The sequence below is a fragment of the Durio zibethinus genome, chromosome 12 (assembly GCF_047325235.1).
Source record: "Durio zibethinus cultivar Kanyao isolate XHJ-2024 chromosome 12, ASM4732523v1, whole genome shotgun sequence".
In the NCBI taxonomy this organism is placed as follows: Eukaryota; Viridiplantae; Streptophyta; class Magnoliopsida; order Malvales; family Malvaceae; genus Durio; species Durio zibethinus.
This window is the reverse complement of record NC_143173.1, coordinates 13,099,557-13,118,355: the sequence shown is the minus strand read 5'-3', so window position 1 is coordinate 13,118,355 and position 18,799 is coordinate 13,099,557. Positions and strand designations below refer to the sequence as shown.

Here is an 18,799-nt window from a genome sequence, read left to right as displayed (position 1 = left end):
AATTGTTCTCTGGTGGTATAATATTTTAAGGGTTAGGTATTTAGCCACCGAAGAGTGGAAGACTGAAGTCTGTTATGATAATTTATTAAATTGATATAGTAACAAAAAGTAAGTGGAAATGAAAGAAAACAGATCGTCTTTGATTCTCCATTTGTTTCTTTCCTGTCCAAAGTTAAATGGTCGCCAGGCTCACCGCAGAGACAAATACTCACAACCTCTGATAAAGAGAAATACATACAAATTAAGAATATTTTGCAGATACAGATTGCAATCCTAGAAAAAGAAGAGCAATTTGGCCTCTCTTTTCAATCAGCGGGAGAAATGGAAGAGGCCATTGTGTCCTTAGCTATTAAAAGAATCTCGGATTTACTCATTCATGAAGCAGTTTACCTGAGTGGAGTTATCGAAGTAGAACGCCTAAGGGCTGAACTAGACCGGATGAATAGCGTCTTGAAGGATAGAGACTATGAGCAAGAGCAGACTGAGCTTGGCCGCACTTTGGTGAGACAAATCAGAGATCTTGCTTATGAAGCAGAAGATGTTATAGACTCCTTCATTCTCCAAGTTGCACGTCAAGGAGGCTTTCATGGACTCATCATGGGATTCGCCTCCATTTTTACCAAACCTTCTCGTCCGCACAAAACAGGGATACGGATCAAAGCAATCCAAACCAAGCTTGAAGACATTTCCAAAAGTCTTCCAGCTTATGATAAGATATCTAGAGGAGAGAGTTCTGGTTCTGCTACCACGATGCTGCAGCAGCGGTTAAGAAGAACTTACTCACATGTTGAGGAAGAGGATGTCGTCAGCTTGGAGGATATGAGAAGGGATGTTTTGGCCGAGTTGATGACAGAAGAAGACAGACCCCATGTTGTTGCTTCAATAGTCGGCATGGGGGGCATGGGTAAAACCACTCTTGCCAAAAAAGTATATAATCATATCAATGTGAAACGACATTTTGATTGTTTGGCTTGGGCGTTTATATCTCAACAATGTAAGCCAAGAGAGGTTTTGCATGATGTCCTGGTAAAAGTTGACCCTTCTAAAAACAGGGAGCTAATTGATAAACTGCAAGAGACTGAGTTGATGAAAAGTCTTTTTGATGTCTTGAAAGAAAAACGGTACGTAGTGGTTCTTGATGATATCTGGAGAAGCGAGGATTGGAATATTCTTAAACCTGCTTTTCCACATGGAAAAAGGGGAAGCAAAATTTTATTCACAACACGCAACAAAAATGTTGCATTACTTGCCGATCCTTGCAACTCCCCAATAGAGCTTCCACTTCTCACAGATGATGAAAGTTGGAAGCTTTTTAGCAGGAAAGCATTCCCAGGAAATGAGACAGAATCTCATGCCGGCTCCAAAGAATTTGAGACGCTGCGAAGAGAGATGGTAAGAAAATGTGGAGGTCTACCTCTAGCAATTGTTGTGTTGGGAGGCTTGCTAGCGACAAAAAAGTCACGGGCTCAGTGGGAGATGGTTCACAGAGACATCCATGTACACTTAGAGGGGTTCCAACAACAAGACTATCAGTATGGTGCGGTGAATGGAATTTTGGATTTAAGCTACAACGTTTTGCCTTATTGTCTAAAACCATGCTTGTTATATCTTGGCCATTATCCAGAAGATTGGGAGATCTCGAAGAAGGAATTCATTCGATTATGGATCGCTGAAGGTTTCATCTCACAGTCATTAGAAAGCGGGGCAATGTTGATGGAGGATGTGTGATAACCCAGCCCAAATAATAATTGGACTAGACTAATAACAAAGCCTATCAGTTTATTAAGAGACTAATTAGTAAAAGAAAAATGGCTGAGTTATTAAATGAAAAAAAACCTGGCTATCGAGAACCAAAAAGGAAATATGAGTTCTTCTTTCTCATCTTCCTTAGGGTCAGAAAATATGAAAAATCAAGTTGGTGATTCAAAATCAGAGGCTACAATCAAGTTAATCCCTTATAGGTGAGTATCTACCTTCTTTTATTAAAGAAAAACTATCAAGTTGATAGCTATTATTTGGAGTTGAAGTTTTGAGAGAAAAACTAAGAAAATTATGAAATCTTTCACTAATCTTCATGATCTATTTGGGTAAATTATTGGGCTTTGTTTATTTCATGTTCTTAAGATTTATTGATGATTATTGAATGGAGTTTAAGGGCTAAAAATGGAGATTTGAGTTTTAAAGATTGAAGAAGAAATTCTATTTTTGGATGAGATGCTACGATCTACAATAATGAATTAAAATAGAAATTTGTATTAATGACTAGATTATTGCTGCGATTATTATATATTGTTGGAAAGCATGTTGAATCTACTTTTCAATGAAACAAATGGAAGTTGAATATGAGTTTTCTATGAAGAGTTGTCTAATTTTTACTTAAGGATATGCAGACTGTAAGGTAGCAGCATCAGGATTGAATTACGAAAATTGTCTTAATTTTTATATAAGAAATTATGTATTGAGCTATACATGTTTGAAAAGATCATTGAGTCTACTTTCCAACAAAAGAAGTGGAATTAAATTTGGAGTTTCCTATGAATAAATACATAATTTTTATTAGAACGTATACAGGCTGTCTGGTAGTAGCATATGATTTGGATTGCAAAAATGGTTATAATTAATCCACGATGAATCACGAGATGGGCCATATATGGTTAGAAAGCTTATCAAGTCTAGTTTCTAACGTATTAAAAATATTTTAATTTCGAGTTCGATATCTTGAGATATAGTTGTTTTAGTGAAAGTAGCATAAGCTGTCAGAATTAGTTACTTGAGTTATTTCTTGTTTAACTTAGTTATTTTGGTATAAGTGACCTCAAATGGGTTGACTAATTGCTATCATGTTGAAATGATCTTGAATAGGCCATTAATTATTTTGGGGGAAAAACTAAGTGGTGGAATCGAAAGAAGGTAAGTAAAATCTCACATACTTTGCATGTTTTCAAATCTATGTATATATGTATGTTTCTACATGAATGAATATTTTATTTCATTATTTTCGATGTTTGAAAATAGGATCAAGCATATGATTATTTTGCATTTCTCTATAGAAATGATGGATCATGCTTATGAATGAAATGAGAAAATGATTTATGTTTAATGAATGATTTTATAATAGCTACCTTTTTACATCCTTGGAAAGTGGGATCATCGACACTAGAACTAGTTCTACGACCCTGGCTATCGAATAATAGTAGTTAGCAAAGACATGATCATACAACCCTGGCTAACGGGTAATAATAGTTAGCGTAAAGCCCTGGCTAGCAAGTTATAATAGTTAGCAATGATCATGAGAATGAAATTGTCGATACGACCAATGTCACGGGTTATAGTAGTGACCGTAGTTAATGATAAATGATTGATAATGATGATTTATGATGATGATGGTTTGCGATGATTTTTAATGATTGATTCATGATTGAACCACCTTGCGCTCCTAAGTTGGTCGAACAAGTTCGCAATGAGTGGGATAGGATACTTGTTCTTGATGGTCAACGCTTGTTCAAAGCCCTGTAGTGACCCATCATGCTTGTGCTGGAATAGAACTGGTGCACCAAGGAAGTTCTAGCCATTGGAGTAACGCGGGGAGTGGAGTTACAGCTTGGAGACTGGAAGGGTAAGGAAACCATTGAGGTAATACCCCTAGATGATTATGAGTTTGTGATTGGGTTGGATTTCCTTGTTCAGATTAACACCCTCTTTGTGCCTTTTGCCAATTGTATTTGCATCTTGGATGCACGGTGCCAATGCCTCGTACCATTGAGGTACGGGTCTGGAGTTTGGTTGAGGGTGGTGTCAACCATCCAATTTGCCAAGGCGGTGAGCAGAGATGAGGAGACCTTTTTGGTAGCCCTGAAGTATGATGAGCCAAGGGAAGAGGAGACTAAGACACCCTTGGAGGTGCTAAAGGTGTTGGAGTCCCTTAACAATGTGATGCTTGCAAAGCTACCTAGCCAGCTACCACCTAAGAGGGAGGTAGACCACAAGATCAAGCTGGTGCCCGAGGCCAAGCTACTAGCTAAAGCCCCTTACCGAATGTCCCCACCAGAGTTGAAAGAGTTAAGGAAATAGCTCAATGAGTTAATTGATACTAGCTTCATCAGGCCATCCAAGGCATCATATGGTGCACCAGTTCTATTCCAGCACAAGCATGATGGGTCGCTGCAGTTGTGTATAGATTACCAGGCTTTGAACAAGCTGACCATCAAGAATAAGTATCCTATCCCACTCATTGCAGACTTGTTTGACCAACTTGGGAGTGCAAGGTGGTTCATCTTGTCACATGCCAAGACTTAAGCTCCAGGCTCGTGTGGCTCTAAGACTCGAGCATCCATTCATCCATCATCCTAGATTAGTCTACCTACCACGATTCACACCCTTGTGAGGTATTATCTGCTCTGGCCCCTTTGGCCTCACGATTTTATCCCACAAAATATGCTTCACAAGAAAGAGATGGTGTGAACCCTTTTATACCCCAGTGACCCTTCTTTTATGTTCAATGTGGGATTTAAGACTCTTTCTTAGGTCTACGATATTTTTTCCCACCCAACCTTGTGATGCCCTCGTCATGGAAGCTGACCACCCTGCTTACTTTCATCGAAGCACTTAGCATGGGTTGAACGGTTTAGGGCTGGCTTGATACCACTTGTTATGGGCTGAGACTTAAACTCTGATCCATGAGACTCCAGGAGCCGAGCATACTCATCTGGCATCCTAGATCAGCCTAGTTGCCTCAGTTCATACTTTTGTGAGGTATTGTCCATTCAATCCCCTTAGCCTCACAATTTTATCTTATAAAAAATGCCTCATAAGAAAGAGATGGTATGAACCTTTTTATATCCCAGTGACCCTCTTTTTATGTTCGATGCGAGATTCAGGACTCTTATTTAGATCCATGACATTCTCTCCCACCTAACCTTGTGACGCCCTCATCACAAGGCTGGCCACTCTACCTACCTCCCTCAAGGTGCTTGGTATGGATAAAACGATTTAGGACTAGCTCTAACACCAACTGTCACGAGCTCTAACCTTAGACTCAGAATCCATATGGCCTTAGGCTTGGAATCACCTCATTCTAGCCTAAGTCAGCCTAAAACACAAGCGTGCGGGCACTAAAACAATGGGAATGGTAGAATGTGCAAGTTTGAAAAAAATAAAAAAACCAAGAGAATTGCTAAAAATATGCTCTGTATTACTGAAACAAAAATATGTATGATGATTTACAAATGAGGGTAGAACAACCCACTATTTATAGTTGAGGCTCCTAACTACACTTATGGCTAAATCCCTGACCTTCATTGAGAGTAGCTTATAACTCACTTTTCAACTTCTCATCTATGGAGTCTAGCACCTCAACGTGAGTCTCCACATCATTAAGCTTTTCTTTCATGTCACCCATGGTTACCTTAATCTTGGCTAGTCTCCTATCCATGATAGATCAAATATCTCTTGAATTGGCCTTTTTGCCTTTTTCATGCCCTTGCTCCTAGCCTCTGGCTATTGGTTAGCCACATCACTCTGGGATGCTATCTCTTCAATCGAGATGCAAACTACACACACACAAACAAGCAGAATCAAAACTGCTCTGATACCAATTTATCACGGGCTGAGACTTAAGCTCTAATTCGTGTAACTCCTAGAATCGGATAGACATCAACTGACATTTCATATTAGCCTACTTATCTCGGTTCACACTTTTATAAGGTATTGTCCACTTTGACCCCTTTGGCCTCACGATTTTATCTTACAAAAGGTGCTTCTACCACAATAAGGCTACATCAGTAAGATACATAGCAGTGGTGCTTACCTTGGTAGCATCATCTTATATGCCCGTGACCTGAAAATACTACTCCATGCCTCATAGGTAGTTGTTTACTTCTTTTGTTGCCCTAGTCCCCTTGAACTCTTTAGGCTTAGGGATGTCCATACGGGTCTTAGACACTCTAACAAATATGCCATTCCTAATGGTAATCTTGCACGCAGCGAGCTTGCTCCTGAGCTCCTCTATCTACTTACGTATGGCCTTCATCTAAGCTTTCAAGGTCTCATTTCTTTGGGTAATCATGTCCAGACCTTTATTGAGAGTAGCTTGCAACTTACCCTTCAGCTCCTTCTCTGTGAAGTCTAACGCCTTAACGTGAGTCTCCACATCATCAAGCTTCTTCTTTATGTCGCCTATGGTCATCTCCACCTTGGCTAGTTTCCCATCCATGGTAGATCAAATATCTCTCGAATTGGCCTTTTTGCCTCTTCCATACCTTTGCTCTTGGGCCTCTAGTTGTTGGCTAGCCACATCACTCTGAGATGCCATCTTTTCAACCAAGATTCAACCTGCACACACATAAATAAGCAAAACTGAAACTATTCTAATCCAACTTGTTAAGCGTCGAGACTTAATATTTAACTCGTGTGGCTCCAAAACTTGGGTATATACTCATCTGATGTCCCAGATCAGCTTACCTGTCTCGGTTCACACCCTTATGAGGTATTATTAGCTCAAGCCCCTTTGGCCTTACGATTTTATCCTACAAAAGGTGCCTCCACCACAATAAGGCTACATCAGTAAGATACATAGCAGTGGTGTTTACCTTGGTAGCATCATCTTAAATGCTCGTGGTCTAGAAATACTGCTCCATACCCCACAGGTAGTTGTCTACTTCCTTGGTTGCCCTAGTCCTATTAAACTTTTTGTGCTTAGGGATGTCCACATGGGTCTTAGACGCTCCAACAAACATGCCATTCCCAATGGCAATCTTGCACATAGTGAGCTCGCTTCTGAGCCACTTTATCTGCTTGTGCATGGCCTCTAAGCCATTGCATATGGCCTCTATCTGAGCCTCCAAGGTCTTATTTTTTTGGGTGATCACGTTCAAGCTTTCATTGAGAATAGCTTGCAACTCACCCTTTAGCCCCTTTTCCATGAAGTCTAGTACCTCGATGTGAGTCTCCACATCATTAACTTCTCTTTCATGTCACCTATGGTCACTTCTACCTTGGATAGTCTTCCATCCATGGTAGACCAAATATCTCTCAAACTAGTTTTCTTGCCTCTTCCACTCCCTTACTCTTAGGCCTCTGGTTGTTGGCTAGTCACATCATTTTAGGATGCCATCTCTTCAACAGAGATTCAACCTATACACACATAAATAAGCAAAACTAAAACTACTCTAATACCAACTTGTTATGGGTTGAGACTTAAGCTTTAACCCGCATGGCTCTAAGACTCGGGCATACACTCATTCGATGTCCCATATCAACCTACCTACCTCAATTCATACCCTTGTGAGATATTGTCTGCTCTGGCACCTTTGGCCTCACGATTTTATCCTACAAAGATGCCTCCACTGTAACAAGGCTATATCAATAAGATACATAGCAGCGGTGCTTATCTTAAAAGCATCATCTTACATGCCCATGGCCTAGAAGTACTACTCCATGCCCCATAGATAATTGTCTACTTTTTTTGTTGCTCTAGTCCCTTTGAACTCTTTGGGCTTAGGGATGTTCACATGGGTCTTAGACGCTCTAGCAAACATGCCATTCCCAATGGTAGTTTTTCATGTAACAAGCTCACTCCTAAACTTTTCCATCTGCTTATGCATGAACTCCACTTAAGCTTTCAAGGTCTTATTCCTTTGGGTGGTCACATCTATGCCTTTATTGAGAGTAGCTTACAACTCACCCTTCAGTTCCTCCTTCATAGAGTCGAGCACCTCAACGTGAATCTCCACATCATCAAGCTTCTCCTTCATGTCACCCATGGTCACCTTTACCTTAGCTAGTCTCTCATCCATGGTAGACTAAATATCTCTCAAACTGGCCTTTTTACCTCTTCTATGCTTTTGCTCCTAGCTCATTAGTTGTTGGCCAACCACATCACTCTGGGATGCCATCTCTTCAACCAACATTCAACCTACATATACAAAAACAAGCAAAATCAAAACTGCTCTGATAGTACTTGTCACAGGCTGAGCCTTAAGCTCTGACCTACGTGACTTCAAGACTCGGGCATATATTCATTTGGCATTCCAGATCAGCCTATCTGCCTCAGTTCACATCCTTGTGAGGTATTGTTCACTCTAGCCCTCTTGATCTTATGATTTTATCTTACAAAAAGTGCCTCTACCATAAAAAGGTTACATTAGTAAGATACATAGCAGTGGTGCTTACCTTGGTAGCATCATCCTATATGCCCGTGGCCTGGAAGTAGCAACTACCTATGGGGCATGATTTGTATATAAAGATGATTTATAATGATTTTTAATGATTGATGCATGATTTTGTTTGATTATAATATTTGAATGAAAGCATATTTTACAATGACTTATGAATTGACATGTTTTTATATTGATTAATGAATTATGAAATGTTCGATAGAAAGATGATCTTTGAAATGTTTTGACATTATGATTTAATGAATGTTTTGAATAATCTACATAACATTTATGAAAATGATGCTTGATTTGGTAAGGTGTGTGAGCCTATACTTGCTAAGCCGTGATTTGCTTATTCACCTTTTACTTTTTCTTTATAGATGAGTGAGTTAGTTTGCTTAGTTTTGTGAAAAGCTAAAAGGTCAAATGGGAAAGATTACTTAGTTGTCAGAGAAAATGTTGGCCAATGAGATCTTATGAGATAGTTTTATATTTTATATGATTTGTATTTGGATATATAAATATGAATCATTAGTTGGATTAAAGATATATATTTTACTTGGCAGACTATATCAATTTATTAAAGAATTTTAGAATGATTAAGAAAAAAGGCTTCGTATTACTTTAGGATTTACTTCAAGGTAATATAGCTGTGTTGCATCTTGGTTTCAAGGTATGACATAAAGTGGTATCAGAGCCAACCCTAAATCGTTTAACCCATGCCAAACACCTCGAGGAAGGTAGGCAGGGTGGCCAGCCTCCGTGACGAGGGCATCATAAGATTAGACGGAGGAGAATGTCACGAACCTAAGAAAGAGTCTTGAATCCTACATCGAACATAAAATGAGGGTCACTAGGGTATAAAAGAGTTCACACCATTTTTTCTTTGTGAGGTACCTTTTATAGGATAAAACCGTGAGGCCAAGAGGAGCCACTACAGACAATACCTTATAAATGTATGAACCATGACAAGAAAGTTTATCTAGGATGCCAGATGAGTGCAAGCCCGAGTTTTAGAGTTACACGAGCCTAGAGCTTAGGTCTTAGCCTATGATAAATGGTATCGAAGCCAACCCTAAACTGTTTAATCTATGCCAAGCACCTCGAGGGAAGTAGGCAGGGTGGCCAGCCTCCGTGACGAGGACGTCACGAGGTTGGATGGGAGAGAATATCACAAACCTAAAAAAGAGTCTTGAATCCCACATCAAACATAAAAGAAGGGTCATTGGGGAATAAAAGGGTTCACACCATTTTTTTCTTGTGAGGTACCTTTTGTGGGATAAAATTATAAGACCAAGGGGATCAAGTGGATAATACCTCACAAGGGTGTGCACTGTGGTAGGTAGGCTGATCTAGGATGCTAGATAAGTGAATACTCAGGTCCTAAAGCCACATGAGCTTGGAGCTCAAGTCTCAGCCTATAACAATTAGTATCAAAGCTAGCCCTAAACCATTTGACCCACTCCAAACGCCTTAAGGGAGGTAGGTAGGGTGGCCAACCTCCGTGACGAAGGCGTTATGAGGTTAGGTGGAGGAGAATGTCATGGACATAAGAAAGAGTCCTGAATCCCATATCAAACATAAAAGAAGGGTCATTAGGTATAAAAGTGTTCACACCATCTTTTTCTTATAAGGCACATTTTGTAAGACAAAACCGTGAGGCCAAGACAGGGCCAAAGCGGACAATACTTCACAAAGGTGTGAACCATGGTAAGACGATTGATCTGGGACATCAGATGAGTGCATGCTCGAGTCCTGGAGCTGCATGAGCTTAGAGCTTAAGTCTCAGCCCATGACAAGTGATCTATATGATACGTATGAAAATGATGTTTGATCCAATAATGTGTGTGAGCCTATACTTATTGAGCTGTGGTTTGCTTATTCCCTATTTTCTTTTCTTTTACAAATGATATGAATGATAAGTTTGCTTAGTTTTGTGAAAAGCTAAAAGATTAATTAAGAAAAATTACTTAGTCATCGGAGACAATGTTGGCCAATGAGATCTGTTGAAACAGTTTTTTATTTTAATATGGTTTGTATTTGGATATATAGAGATGTATCATTAGTTAGATTAAAGATATAGATTTTACTTGACAGACTATATTAGCTTATTGAAGAATTTTAGAATGATTAAGAAAGAAGGCTTCGTATTACTTTAAGGTTTACTTAAAGGTAATATGATCGTGTTGTGTCTTGGTCTCGAGGCATGACATAAAGTGGTATTAAAGTTTAAGTTGTGACCTTTGGAGAATTTTTAAAAGTTAGACTATGAGGAGATTTTCTTTAAAAGCCTAAGTTATGTTTCTTGAAGATTTTCTAAGAATTCAAGTTATGATCTTTAAACTTTGTGAGATGTTAAAGAGTTTATAGTATGATTTTGAAGATTTTCTAAGAACTACGATTATGCTCTTTGGAGATTTTCAAGAAGTTAAATTATGATAATTAGATTAATGGTGATTTTCAAAGAACGTAGCTTATGATCCTTAGATTGAAAGAGATACTATATGAGTATGGTTATGATCTATATATTATGTGAAGATTTTTAAGAATTTAGATGATGACCTTTGGATAATGTGATAATTTTTCAAGGACATAACTTTGATCCATAGACTAAAATGATGAGTATAAGTAAATGATTCGATGAATTTTGGAGTAGTTAAAGTTTCAATGAATTTTGAGGAATCAACGATTTAATAGATTCTTGGTGTAATTATTTTGGTTGATATTTACATATTGCTTTTGGATCTTATAGTTAAGAGAAAGTGTAATTACTTTGATATAGTGTGATTTTATAAGTTAAAGAGATTTTCGATGCGACTTATAATGAGACATATTTTATGAGTTAAAGGATTATTTAGGAGAACGATTTGATCATTGGAGATCTTATGGGTTAGAGAAAAATACCTTCGACTTAATGAGATTTTGAAATTATTTGATAAGTGTTAAGTGAATCCTTGATCATGGATTAAGATTGGAATAGGAGTGTATATTGTTGGAATTAAAAGTGTAGAATATTGGAGTTGGAATAAAATGATATGTTGAAATTTTGAAGTAATTATTTATGAATTATAGTGTTTGAGAATTTATTTTGATGGATTTAGTCCGAAATATTATAATTGTGGTAAATAGTTTTATATTCATAAAAAATGATATTCACTTGATTTGATTCTATATTTTTATTGAGAAAGTATTTAAGATTTGATCATGCAAGTTGGACATTTATATAATTAATTTGAAGTTTGATTATTAAATTCCTATTTGAGGTGTACTGAATTCCTTTTAATGGCTAAAGTGATTAATTTATGGTTATAGTTTCTAATTGAAGTATACTATTTGATTCCTTCAAATTTTATATTTATGGAGAACATTGCCTATTATAGTACAAAGCTATGTACTTAGCAAGGAATTAAATTTGTGGATAAAAATTAAAGTTGTTGTTATCTAGATGATTTAGTAAGGAAGTTGGTTTTGATGGAGTAACTGATTTACAAAAATATATATATGTTTTGGCTAAGAATGATTGTTTGAAATCGTACAAAGACAAAATATAGGTTGAAATCTTACAAGTGATGATTTTGTGTACTTGGTGATGTTGAGCATGTACTCGATTTTAGATAAATTTAAAAAAAAATTTATGAAATAATGTAATGCATTTGACTATTGTTCATAATTATATTTTTGGTGTGAATTCAAGTATTTGGAGTTTTTATTGTTTAAATTCTATAAGAGAATTTTTCTTATGGATTATGATGCATAGGTTTTGACTATGACTTGGAAATGATAGCAATAAATTTGGTAAAAAGAAAATTTTAGACACTATGATGTTTGTAGGGATTATGATGAATCATTTGTTATATGATAATTGGTCTATTAAATCAGAAAGAACAATATTCGAAACTGGAGACAACTTTGATATCTAGAGATTTATGTTTGAATTTACATTGTGTAAATTTATAGATATGATTTATTGAATCGATTTCATATGTTTTATAATGGTTAATTGATAGAAAATTTCATATTGTCGATGAAGAAAAAAAAAAGAAAATTAAAGTATTATGTGAAATCTTTTTGGTGACTAAAGGATTTGTTAATATTGTTATTCAAGGTTGTTATGGTTATGAATACCTGGCATAAAGCGAATTACATGGAAATTTGTGGACATATGTTTTTCTTATCATGAAACAATGTTATGAAAATTAATTTGTTTAAATTTTACTGGAAGAAAATATCAGAGTGTGCAGTGGAAGCCTGATTTGATTTAAGTTCTAAGTTTTTTATGCTATTATTAGTTGAGGAAGTGATGAATCTTTAATAAAAAAATACTAAGGGATTTTGGATAAGAATATTTTATGTTCTTTCTAATTTTTAAGGCTTCATCATTGATTGACATTCTTTTAAGAAGTGCTTATGTCATAACTTGAAAAGAAATATTTTATAACGATAGTCATATGACAAATATTCAATGATTCATTTTGACGTTTTGTATGAAAGTATATCTAAATCTCAAACTTATTGGGATAAAAATGAGTAAAAAGAAACTTTTGTTTCTTGAATTTATGAAACAAATGGCTAATAAATTTTGGTTGATTAAGTAATGGTTTAAAGTAGGCAAAAGAATTATATCAGAATTTGGAGATATGATTTATAGCTTTAAGTGGTTAATCATTTATACTCGTTATGAGGATTACAAAGTAAGAAAGGTTAAGTTTGCATTGTAAAGACATTTGAAGTTCTTGGAAAAGTGAAAGAAGATCAAAATAAAGAATACTATCACCTCTGATGTCTAGTGTACATGATGAATCTATGTTAAGAGAATATCTTAATAGAAGCTATGTGATTGGATATGAGTATTTAGAAATTCAAGATGATATGAATTTTAACATATTGAAAATATCTTTTTCAAATGGTTAATTGGAAAGAACAAGTTTTGAGGCAAAATGATTATTTTGTTAAAGTTTAATGAAACAATCATACAACAAGAGATGTGATTATAGAAATGGAGGAATAAGATGTAGATGTAAATCAAGTTTCGAGAATGAAACTTTTTATAAGGAGGGGAGAATGTGATGCCCCAGCCCAAATAATAATTGGGCTAGACTAATACCAAAGCCCATCAATTTTTTAAGAGACTAATTAGTAAAAGAAAAAGGGTTGGGTTATTAAATGAAAGAAAACTTGGCTGTCGAGAACTAGAAAAGAAATGAGAGTTCTTCTTTCTCATCTTCCTTAGGGTTAAAGAATATGAAAAATCAAGTTGGCGATTCAAAATCAGAGTCTACAATCCAGTTAATCCCTTAAAGGTGAGTATCTGCCCTCTTTTATTTAAGAAGAAATATCAAGTTGATTACTATTATTAGGAGTTGAAGTTTTGAGAGAAAAACTAAGAAAATTATGAAATCTTTCACTAATCTTTGTGATCTATTTGGGTAAATTATTGGGCTTTGTTTATTTCATGTTCTTAAGATTTATTGATGATTATTGAATGGAGTTTAAAGGCTGAAAGTAGGGATTTGAGTTTTTAAAGATTGAAGGAGAAATTCTGTTTTTGGATGAGATGCTATGATCTACAATAATGAATTAAAATATAATTTTGTATTAATGGATAGATTATTGCTGTGATTATTATATATTGTTGGAAAGCATGTTGAATCTACTTTCCAATGAAACAAATGGAAGTCAAATATGAGTTTTCTATAAAGAGTTGTCTAATTTTTACTTAAGGATATGCAGACTATAAGGTAGCAACATCAGAGTTGACTTACGAAAATTGTCTTAATTTTTATACAAGGAATTATGTATTGAGCCATACATGTTTGAAAAGATCATTGAGTCTACTTTCTAACAGAAAAGCGAAATTGAATTTGGAGTTTCCTATGAATAAACACATAATTTTTATTAGAAGATATACAGGCTGTCTGGCAGCAGCATATGACGTGGATTTCAAAAATGGTTGTAATAAATCCACAAGGAATCACGAGATGGGCCATATATGGTTAGAAAGCTTATCGAGTCTAGTTTCTAACGCATTAAAAAGATTTTAATTCCGAGTTGGATAACTTGAGATATGGTTGTTTTAGTAAAAGTAGTGCAGGCTGCCAGAATTAGTTACTTGAGTTATTTTTTATTTAACTTAGTTATTTTGGTATAAGTGGCCTCAAATGGATTGATTAATTGCTGTCATGTTGAATTGATCTTGAATAGGCCATTAATTATTTTGGAGGAAAAACTAAGTGGTGGAATCGAAAGGAGGTAAGTAGAATCTCACACACTTTACTTATTTTCGAATCTATGTATATACATATATTTCAAAATGAATGAATGTTTTATTTCATTATTTTCAATGTATGGAAATAGGATCAAGCATATGATTGTTTTGCTTTTCTCTATATAAATTATGGTCATGCTTATAAATGAAATGAGAAAGTGATTTATGTTTAAAAAATGATTTTATGATAGCTACGGTTTTATACTCGTAGGAAGTGGGATCATCGACATTAGAATTAGTTCTATGGCCATGGCTAATGGGTTATAGTAGTTAGCATAGACATGATCATACGACCCTGCGAATGGGTTATAATAGTTAACGTAAGGCCCTAGCTAGCAAATTATAATAGTTAGCAATGATCATGAGGATGAAATTGTCGATACGACCAATGTCATGGGTTATAGCAGTGACCGTAGCTAATGATAAACTAATAATAATGATGATTTATGATGATTTTAAAGATTGATCCATGATTTGTATATAAAGATGATTTACGGTGATTTTTAATGATTGATTCATGATTTGGTTTGATTATGATATTTGAATGGTAGCATATTTTGCAATGATTTATGAATTGACATGTTTTTATATTGATTTATGAATTTACGAAATGCTTGATAGAAAGAAGATCTTTGAAATGTTTTGACATTATGATTTGATGAATGTTTTGAATGATCTACATGACATGTATGAAAATGATGCTTGATCCGGGAGGGTGCATGAGCTTATACTTGCTGAGCTGTGGTTTGCTCATTCCTCTTTTACTTTTTCTTTACAGATGAGTGAGTGATAAGTTTGCTTAGTTTTGTTAAAAGCTAGAAGGTCAAATGGGAAAGATTACTTAGTTGTCAGAGAAAATGTTGGCCAATGAGATCTTATGAGATGGTTTTGTATTTTATATGGTTTGTATTTGGATTTATAAAGATGTATCATTAGTTGGATTAAAAATATGGATTTTACTTAGCAGACTATATCAATTTATTGAAGAATTTTAGAATGATTAAGAAAAAAAGCTTCGTATTACTTTGGAGTTTACTTCAAGGTAATATGGTCGTGTAGCGTCTTGGTCTCGGGACGTGACAGTATGTAGCTGAACAATTCCTAGAAGAACTAATAAATAGATGTTTGGTTCAAGTTGGCAGGATGGACTACATCAGAACAAGTGTAAAAACATGTCGTATACATGATCTCTTAAGGGACTTGTGCGTGGTCAAAGCTCAAGAGGAGAATTTCTTGGAAATTATGCATCCACCACCAATTGATGAAAACAATGATGATCCTCTTGATGTGAACTTGACAGCATTCATGTCACGAAGAATTGCTATTCATCCTAGCAAAAGGTATGTTTGTTTAAAGGGAAAACATCTAAATTTACGTTCCCTTTTACTCTTTCAAGACGAGAAACTGATAAAACTAAGCATCTCAAAATGCAATAACTTCAAAATTTTAAGGGTCTTGAATCTTGTTAAAAGGAGCGTCAAGTGGCATGTGTCAAGTGAAGTTGGTAACCTACATCATTTGAGGTATTTGGGGTTAAAATGTAATAAAGAAATCATCCTGCCACGATCTATTAGTAAGTTGAAGAGTCTACTCACTTTACACCTTCAAAGTGTTGGGTTGATGAGAATTCCTAATGTTCTATTCAAGTTGGAACGTTTAAGGCATATTTTATTGTATGATCGCAGACTTTTTTGGGATGGAGTAAAAATGTGTTTGCTGCCAAGGGACACTTTAAAAAATATTGAAACTTTGAAGTTTATACGGGTGAAGAATTTAACCGAAAATAATGCAGTGCTTAGCTTGACTAGTATTCAAAGCTTAGGAATAATTTTTGAGAGATCAAAAGATGTCGAGCTTATCCTGAAATCACTGAAAGAATTACACCGCCTTCGATCATTGCACATGAGGTTAACAAAGAGTACAATCCAATCATATCCAGACTTGGAACCCCTTTCTCAGTGCCATCACCTTTCCAAACTATTCTTAATCGGGAAGATGCAAGAAGATCCACTTTCGAGAAATCTTTTCCAGCAAACGTTGTCAAGTTAACTTTGCTTTTTTCTTATATGAACCTGGATCCAATGGCGGCACTGGAAAAGCTACCTCATTTGAGGATTCTCAAGCTAGGGCGTTCATCATATACTGGGAGTAAAATGATTTGCTCTGCCAATGGGTTTCTTCAACTTGATTCTCTTGAAATCATGGATTTATTAGAATTAGAAGATTGGCAGATTGAAGAAGGCGCAATGCCACGCCTCCGGAGTTTACAATTGTATGGTCTTTCAAAATTGAAGATGTTTCCAGAAGGGTTGAGGTACATTATGGCTCTCCAAGAAATGAAATTAGATTGGATGAAATTAGAGAGGATTCAAGTGATACAAGGAAGAGAAGGAGAGGATTTCTTTAAAGTACGCCACATACCCGCCATACAAGTAATTGGTCCACTGGAAGATTGAAGACTCCAATTTTGCAATGCCAAATCCTCACTCAAAGTAATTGCAGGTGAGTTAATTATTTCTTTGATAATCTCTTTTGTGTTCATTTGGAACTGTATCCTTTTCATAAAAGCTATAAAAGCCATTTTCATCTTGGTACAGGTAATCTAATCGGCACCGATTTGAAGCTGGGCTGGATGCTTTCTTTTAACCTTTACATGTTATTCTATAGGCTTTAATGCTTGCTTTAATTTGTATCTGTCATTTAATTGGTTTTATCATGACTTTCACGCTTGATGATAACATATGCCAGTCATGGTAATTGCTTGAGTTAGAAACATGTTTAGATATGTTTTCTTAGATTTATAAAATTTGATATCCATGTTTAGAAATCGCAAAATGAGCAGGAATGCAACGGCTATCACCTCCATTTGCCTTTTGATCTCTCTCTGATTCTCTTTTTTGTTTGTTTTCTTTATTAATTTCATACACTTTGTATCAAATTATGAGCGATGTCTTGAGATTAGTATGTGTTGGTGCTGCAATGAATTAGTAAATCCAAAACATGGTTCATTGAAGAATTTATTATTATTACTAATTCTTGTGTTGATATAGGAAAGACACTGTCACTTTCATTTTCATCTGTTTAATCAGCTATTTATAGTAAAACACAACATTAAAAATAAGAAAAATTATCAAATACATTAACACATGGAGCTTTTAAATTTTACAAGTTAGGTTAGAATAATGACACATTTTAATTTATTTTTGTTTTCTTTACCAAGTTTCTATATTTAAAAAAAAAATTAGGATGATAAATAGTTAAAAATCAAAATATTATAATTGATATGAATTTATTTGACAATTATTTAATTTATTAGTATTTTTAATTATACCTTAATATACATTCAACAACTACGTATTTGAATAATTTTCCTTTCTCAAATAGTAAAAAACCCCTAAAACTTTTCACGTTCAAGGCCTTTTCTTAACCATTTTACCATCAATGAAAAGAAAAATCACTTGAAAGTCTGATAAATACATTTTACGAAAAAATATATATATATTATAAATGCGTGTTGTGGAAAACAAACAAAATTATCTTACATTGCATGTGAAGCTTTTTAGCGGACTACATTTATTTATTGAAATTGAATTTTTTAAAAAATGACTGAATAATATATTCCATTCAAATAGTTGTTCTAAATTGTAAATTTTAAGTTATAAACTTATTTAATGAAAAAAAAAACAGATAGAAATAGAAAAAGATTTCTCCAACCAATCAAATGGAAAAGTTTGAACCACAAAACTACAAACCTACAAATTTTTGCCTTGCTTGGTAGCATCTTTGCTAAGTCATATTTTGATGTAAATAAAGGAAAGCTTCTATTGGACAAAAGACACCAGAAATCTAGCATTGGATCAAATCAAAAGAATGCAAAAACAAATATGTTTCTGACTCATTCAAAGGACGATCATCAACAAATTGAATCTATTCTGACCAAAACAAATCAATGATGCCGAAAACACTAGTTTAAAAAACATTAATGCATCTTTGCGCACTTGATTAATTTCTTAATTTATGTTTTCTCATTATTTGACAAGCCTAGGATAAACTTGGCTCAATTAGATTAATTTCTTAATCTATGTTTTCTCAGTATAGACTGTTGAGTTAGGTCTATTAGATTTTTCATCTTCATTTAATTTACTATAGCATTAAACTAAAAAAAAAAAGCTGCATATTTCCTTTAAAAAAAAAAGTATTAACATATGAGTAAAGAGAAACATATTTGGTTGAAATAGCTTTGTTAAGGATATCATTGGATCGGATCAAGTCGAGTCGATATAATAAGAAGTTGAAATTAAACTTAAAATTCGTTACTTGAAACTCGACTCGAACTTGATTGAATTTTAATTTTCAAGATTGAACTTAAATAAAGATAAAA

At 34.9% G+C, this 18,799-nt stretch overlaps 1 pseudogene; it reads left to right on the top strand.

Moving 5' to 3' along the window:
* Positions 1 to 221: 221 nt before the first annotated feature.
* On the top strand, positions 222 to 18,371 carry LOC111296938 (putative disease resistance protein At1g50180; annotated as a pseudogene).
* Positions 18,372 to 18,799: the final 428 nt, after the last annotated feature.